Consider the following 8,051-nt stretch of genomic DNA (forward strand, 5'->3'; position numbering starts at 1 on the left):
TGATAATAACACCGATCTTACAGAGTAATTGTGTGGATTTGTGAGATAATGTATGTAAAGATAAATAAATAATAAACCAATGATGATAAAGTGCCAAATTCTTGATCAGACAGTCAGTACTAGATGAAAGCTACAGATTCACAAAAGCAGGTATAAAAAGCTGTGCCTCCTGGACGTCTACTGGAACACAGCACGGTAAGCACCTGAGGTAAGCACCATGAATGAGCATGGTGGTCTGGGAGACATCTGGCATTCGGTGCTAGTGGTGCAGAGGTATAGGCTCCCTGTCCCATCCAGGGCTAGCCTGGTGCCCTCTCCTAATCAGTTTTCTAGACTATGATTTTTTTGTTTAGCTCTTTATAGCCTGTACTGTAACTTGTAGTCTTAGACTATGTAGATCCAAGCCTCAGGCATCTCCAACAATCCTTCAAGCTACTTCATATCCTTTAGTTTCCCTTGTGCATAAAACAGCCGCAGCTATTTTTCAGTTGCTTAGCACAAGACCCCTCCTTTAAAAGTGCTCTTCCATCTTCCTCAAACAGGATCTTCCGCCTTGTGACTTTGAAATCATTTTTGATACTTATTGTCTGTATACTTAATATTTCCATGAGATGTGTACATGCTTGAAAGTTAATGTTAATTTGCACACCATGGGGTGGCTAATTAGCATTTGAAAGACACTAATTAGAAATCTTCATTACACAGTTGGATGTACAAATGCTTTCAATATCACTATGTAAATCTGCACTGGAGGTATGTTAATTAGTATGAAGGATCCGAAGAGATTTTTTCTATATGGAAATGAGAGTTCTTTGGGATATGTAGTGGGCTAGAATATTGTGCACGTCTTGTCCCTTTGCATGAATGTGGTAGAAGAATCTGCTGAGTCTAGAACACTGAAATCTTTCAGTGGCTCCCTCCATCCACACTGCGCTTTAGTACTTTGCCAGTCTTGTTTGTGAACTATTGTTGTGTCTTCTTGCCGGTAAATATTTTGTGTAGTAGCGTTCAGTCTGAGACTTGCTTTCATTGTAGGGCACCACCTAGCAGTAAAGACTTTGACGATGCTCATCATGCTTGAGCTACTGAGAGCTATCCTTATTTACCAAAAGGACCTGGTGAGTATGAAAGACCCCACGTTGTGATTTTCACTCACCTCACTTCATGTGCCATCTCCTGTCAACCCCCTCTGCCTCTACCCTGGTTGAGGTCCTAAGACCCAAATCACGTCAGTAACTGCCTGCATGCTGGTAACCTCAACTTCAGCCTCATCCAATCCCTTACATTGGTCCCTGGTTGACATTCCCAGAACGCTACTCTGTGTCACTTCTGAAATTTCAAACAGTGACTTCTACAGGATATAGAATAAAGTCTAAATTCATTTGCCTAGCACCTGTGCTCCCTCCCTCACCCCAGGCTTCATCTAATTTCCCCTTTTCTGGTGCTGTTTGTCTTGAAATTAAGTGTCAGGGTCAGTTCCTGACATTTGCAGTGTCCATAACCAAACCCCTAGCTATAAAACAGCCTCCTGGGAACCATTTTAGTGACAAGAGATTTCAGGTCGTGGCTATTGATGATAGCGTAATGAGCCTAATCCCTGGAACATACATTTCCAACACTTGCTTCTATGCAAGCAAAGTCTGTGTGCTTCAGGTCAAGAGTTGTACTCAGAGGTGTTAGTTTGGATTAGAAATGTGTGTAAAATACAACCATGACCAAAAAAAAAAAAAAAAAAAAAAAAAATCAAGAATGGCGTAGCATTTACCATAGGAATAATGACTGATCATGTCATAAACTCCAGTCCTGTGCAGCAAGGAGCCACAGATGAATCCTGTGTCATCTCTTCCTGTGTTTACTCGTTTCACCTCTTTCAGCTTTTCAGTGTAGGTCTAAGTCTAAACTAATGCCTGTTCCCTATAACCAATCTCCTTCATACTACTATGTAGCAGTTTCAATTTACACAATGTCGCACCTCTATTACATAATCTTCATGAAAATCCAATGATGTTAATGTTTTCATCTACATTGACCAATGAAGCAACCAAGGTCCAGGGAAACTATTGTTGCAGGTTCTCGTAACAGAGCAGAAACTTCTGGTCTTTTGCCTTTATCTGCTAGCAGCCATCCGCCAGTGCAGCTTTCTAAGTGTCAGCTGCTGAGCTCGCTCTGTGGGCATCACAGGTACTTCCTGCTCATTGCTCTTCCCATTAACTAGGGAAGGGTTACAGTGCTGAATCCTGGCTACACCAGAATCATACTTTCTTAACAGCACTGGGGACTGAACCTCAGGCCTTTACTCTGAGCTATCCCCAACCCTTCATCTTTATTTACAGATAGGGTCTTGTTAAATTGCCCAGGCTAGCTCCCAATTTGTAATCTTCCTGCCTCAAGCTCCCAGAATGCTGGGATTAGAAGTGTGCACCCCTATGCCTGCTACATGTGGAAGATTTTTAATCTACATCCATCCCAGGCACAATCAAAACCAGTCTCTGATGTAAGCCCTGGGTATACGATGTGTGTGTGCTTGTGATTGTGTGTGCATTCAAGTGTTCCCACTTCCCCAGCTGAGTGATTCTAATGTAAACAAAGGATTACTGAGTTCTTAACTTCCTTACTGTAGTTTTCCAGATGTCCCCAGAAAAGTTGCCAACACGACTGAGAACTGGTTAGAAATGGGACTTTCTCATCTCCTGAGCTGCTTAGGGAAAATACCTTTGATTTTGTTAGATTCAGATGTTTGTGCCTATTACTTTATATTTTTAATTTATAAATTGAATTTTTTGAGAACCAGTTTTGTATCTTCTACCTATAATTCATATACTATTAAAAATGTAGTCTTCTGGGCCAGCAAAATAGCTCAGCAGATTAAAGCACCTGCTTAGGCAGAGGCAGAAGACAGGGTTTGATCCCCAGCATGCCGTGCTGGCCCCACCCCTGAGGCACACTGCGACAGTAATTGAGACTGGGTGTGGTGGCGCATGCCTGTAATCCCAGCTCTTGGGAGGCTGAACACAGGCCGATCACAAGTGCCATCTGTGTAGTGAGACCCCACAGACCCTGTACTAAAGTACAAAAAGAAAGGGAAGTCTTCTTCCAACAGTTCCATCAGTGTAATTTTCCTCTGTGCCCCCAGCTTGATGCTGATGTTATTCTGACAAGCAGAACGTGGCAACGACTAAGACAGGCCCTGGAGCTGGACTGTACGAAGTTTGTTCCATCTACTCGAGCTCTGTATTACCCTATCTGTAAAATAGGACAGTAACAGTATTCCTTCATAGGGTTGTAGTTAAAGGAGTTGATGTGTGTGAAGCATTGATCTACAGCAGTGCCTCAAAGTTCTTAATGATGCGCCATTTTTATTTAGACTGAGCCACTCAGGCTTTTGCTTTCCCTATTCCTTTTCAAATCAGTGCCCTCTTACTCAGAATTCAGCAGCTACAAATTTTACTCATCGTATTTTTTGTCTTGATTACACTTAATTCTAAAAAAGAAAATAATTACTTGACATTTACATGTAAAGGAATTTAGCCTATTACTGCAGTACTGGCCACTGACCTACACACTGCGATGGCCCCCAATCCCACCTGTTTTTCTTCTTTTAAGACAAAGTCTCAATAGGTTTTTAGGGGCTGGTGAGATGGCTCAGTGGTCTAAAGCACCTACTTAGAACAAGCTTAGCAAACCACAGGGACCGCGGTTCAATCCCCCAGCACCACGTGCCAGCCAGCCCCGCCCCCTGCTGGGCTGAGCTGCCCCCCCATAAATAAATAAATAAAATTTTTTAAAAAATAGGTTTTTAAATTGCACAGGCCAAAAAATTTATGATCTCTCTGCTTCAGCCTCCCAGAATGCTAGAATTGCAGGCACATGCCACACTTCCTCCTCCTCCACTCCTTCCTGTTTTGAGACAAGGTCGTGTCGTGGTGTAAGCCTCTGCCACACGCTGCAGCAGGCAGAAAGCTGCCCTACCTCATTGAAGGCTCGAAAAGGTTCGTCATTGCTATCCAATGCAGTCCAAGCTGGCCCTGAAACTCACTTGATAGCTCAGGCTGATCTCAATTTTTTTTTTTTTGCAGAACCGTGGATTGCAGAACTCAGGCCCTTGCGTTTGCCAAGGAAGCACTTATTCTACTGAGCCATCTCCCTGGCCCTGATCTCAAATTCTTGATCCTTCTGCCTCAGATTGCTCAGTGCTGGGATTGCAGGCCTGCGCAAGCATGTCCACCTCTGACCCAGTCTTCTCCCCTTCTCTGTGCTTACCCAGAAATTACTTTCACATATACTTGAGTTAATTTCTATTGAATGGCGGGACATTTATGAGTTTGTTTTCATTATTCACTACTTTTCCTTTCATACTGTAACCAGTACTGGTTCCCGGGCTGTAAGAAAGATACTAACATACAGATTTAGATCCTCCATTCAAAGTTTGCTGAACAGTAAGGTCTAGCACTACTGCCCCCAGATCTGAGTTCTTCTACATCCCCACAGATGACTGAGGAAACGTAGGGCTTGGGAATCATCTAGGTAGAAACAGAACGAAAACCACCTGCAGACTCAAGACCAGGAAAAGAGGCGGAAATGGCGTGAAGGAATGGCCATCCTTTCTTCATCAGCTTGGCTGACCTACATTTTAGTTTCCATTTGACATCTCTAATTTTTCTTTACTTGTTCCAATTATTTAAAAAATTGAACCTGCTTCCTCCTACACTAACACTCTTGGGGAAGATTTCTATGTACTGTGTGTGGGTCACCTTTTTGAATTTTTTCATCATTATGGAAGTCACTGCTACTGTTATAAAAACAATACAATTGGGAGCTGGTGAGATGGCTCAGGGACCGCGGTTCAATCCCCCAGCACCACATGCCAGCCAGCCCCCACCCCCCCGGTGGGCTGAGCTGGCCACACACACACACACAAATTTTTTAAAAAATACAATTATAATGGAAACACTCCTTACTGTAATAGAATTTATTCTCAACATTTATCATGTAGCAATTTGTAATCAAATTTTCTTTTAAATGTATTTGGTTGTTGCAAGGTCTCACTGCGCAGCTCGGACTCGTGGTGATCCTGCTGCTTTCAACCTCCCCAGTGTTGGGATTACAGACATGTACCATTACGCCCGTACTCTGTGGCCGGCTTAGCCCACCATGGGGCAGGGCTGGTGCAGCATGTGGTGCCAGGGATCCAACCGCGGTCCCTGTGCCTGCCTGAGCTTAGGCAAGCAGGCACTTGGGTCCACTAAGCTATCTCGCTGGCCCCTCAAATTTTCTTTTTGGTGGTGGTCTTGTGTTGGGGCTTCAGCTCGGGGGCTTGCACATACGGAGCATGTTCTCTACCATTAACTACATTCTCAAGTCTCTACCTCAGATCTCTTCTACACTCTAATCACGTGCAGAGAAACACTACTGCAATGTGTTTGGAAGCGTGCAGCAAATGGAGCAAAAATTTCATCACAAGGGTGAGTGCGGTGCAGGCCTGCAGTACAGGACTCGAGTGGGAGAGGCAGGAGGATGAGCGCGTTAGAGGCCAGCCTGCAACACGTGTAAGACCCTGTCTCACACAGAGTTGAGCTTTTGTAAAAATCAGTTTACGCTTCACCTGCTTTTTAGAGGGGTAAACAATTCATCTGTTTTATTCATAATGTGTAATTTGCTGGTGCACATGTGTTTAAAGCTTTTTACTTCCTGCTTAATTTCTGAGAAACAAATCAAGAGATTTTTGAGCATGAGCAAAGCTGTAGGATTGGCAAGTAATCACTCCTAGATAAAAAGTGCATGAGAAGTGCTTGTCTTCTCCATTAGATCATTAGCTGCCATGCAAACAAGGGAACAGGGCCCGCCAGACAGCTCAGCGGACTAAAGCACTTGCTCAGGCAGAGCGCAGCAGCCAGGGCTCAGCAGTGGGGTTCAACCCCCGCTGTGCCGTGCCAGCCCCACCCCCGCAGCACGCTGAGATGGAAACTGAGACTAGGCATGGTGGCAAGCGCCTATGATCGCAGTGCTGGGAGGCTGAAAACAGGAGAATCACTACGAGTCCAATCTATGTACTAGGACCCTGCAGACCCTGCACTAAAGACGGACATAAATAAATTTTATATATATATAAAATTTATATATATATATATATATATATATATATATATATATAGAGAGAGAGAGAGAGAGAGAGAGAGAGAAAGGGACTGTGATCACTCTAATCTCTGCTTTTCCTGTATACTACACATGACAGAATTCAAACATAAGACTATAAAGTGAAATAAATCAGACATACAACACTACATGTCACATGGTTTCTTGTATATGACAAATTAACAAGAACATCGTAAAAGATAACAGAGGGTAAGGTGATCTTTCTCAAATGGGAAGGGGAACAAGAGGCAGCAGCAGGGAAAAGAAGGTAAAGAAAAGGGTATAAAAAGGAAACAAAAAAGGAATAAAGTATAAGAAGTAAAGCCATGCTGTTATGCTGAGCTGTGGGGGACTCAGGTCAACAATTTCTGACATTGCCAGTCAAGCAGAAGACCCAATACTATTATGGGCTACTGGACTGTTTTAGAATATTTTGCTCAGTTAACACACTTATGATACTCAAATAACAGAACTTAAAAAAAAAAAGGGGATACAGATGAATGTCCATTTTGTATCTGTGTATTCAAAATGGTTAGGATAGATATAGGGTTACATTCTCTTAATGAATAGAAGGATTTGTTCTAATTGAGTTTGTAAATAGGATATCATGTCTGCATCTTGTACAGCAATTAACCACTAGGAAGAGAGTATGCAATGTGTTAATTATTGAAACTGTCCTACCAATTTGGTTTGAAACTGTCTCACTGCTATTTCTCAATAAAATTATAGGGAAAAAATAAAAAGGACTGAAGATGTGTTACTTACGTGCACCAACTCCACACAGAAATGAAAACATTATGTCCTGCAAAAATGCCCTAAGAAAACATTTGTTCAATGAATTAAAACTTGTATTACAAGAATATTACTGTCTGCTACCCTAAAAGAACAGACACATTTAACTATATTACCTGTTATACTTTAATTTCCTTCAAGTTAATTACATATAATCATACAATGAACTAGAATTTATGCTGCTTTCTGGTTTGCCATGAACACCGTCACAATGCATGATAACTGGGTAAGTCACTTGTGTTTTCTGGAGCTCGGTGAATAAATGCATTAGAAAATTTGACTAGATGAGACTCAGTTGGGAAATTTTACAAGTCATTCAAATTCTCAACTGCTCTTCAATTCTGAAATCATTTAGTGACACTGGTATATCAAAGAACACAAAACTCTCCATTTAAGTAACAGACAAAGAATACTAGAAAATTTAAAATTTTTAATAAATGTGCTTTGTTCACAAAATGTGAAAAAATACAACAAACACAAACATACATTTTCAGGTACACTACCTCCCACCACTTGGCAACAATGGTAAAACCACAAAATCTATTCACAATCCTGAAGAATCCAACCATATCACTATCGTTTGTTTTTGAAATGCAAAATTACTTTGGAGAAATTAATGTGTACATGACAAGAGGCCCCTTAACATCTTGTTAGTTTGTTTGGCGGAACCGGGGATTAAACTCAGGCCCTTGCGCTTACCGGGAAAGCGCTTATTCCACTGAGCCATCTCCCCCTTCCCCCAACATCTTTATGTTCAAATGAAATCATTCTTAAGAGTACCCACATAGTATTAGAAGGCTGTATTCATTTGTCATTACACATGTGATCTGGCACCAAGCCATAAAGGCTGCCAGTATTTCAATACATACACTGAACTGGCTTTGGTGGGATGGGTGTTGGATTAAATACTGTATGAACCAAATTAGAGTAAAATGAATTTACAGTAAATGATACAAATTCAAATAAATTTAAGTGGTAGTCGGTTTTATAACAAGGTTTTCTTCTTAAAGAAAGTACTACTTAAAATATATCATGCACAGTTTGGAGCCTAAGCAGAATCACTATCTGTAAACAATCAGAAGAAGTTATAGCACCAACATTGTAACTGTAACTCAAGGGCTGTCTCA

Source organism: Octodon degus, unplaced genomic scaffold (assembly GCF_000260255.1).
Source record: "Octodon degus isolate 3935 unplaced genomic scaffold, OctDeg1.0 scaffold00135, whole genome shotgun sequence".
Lineage (NCBI taxonomy): Eukaryota > Metazoa > Chordata > Mammalia > Rodentia > Octodontidae > Octodon > Octodon degus.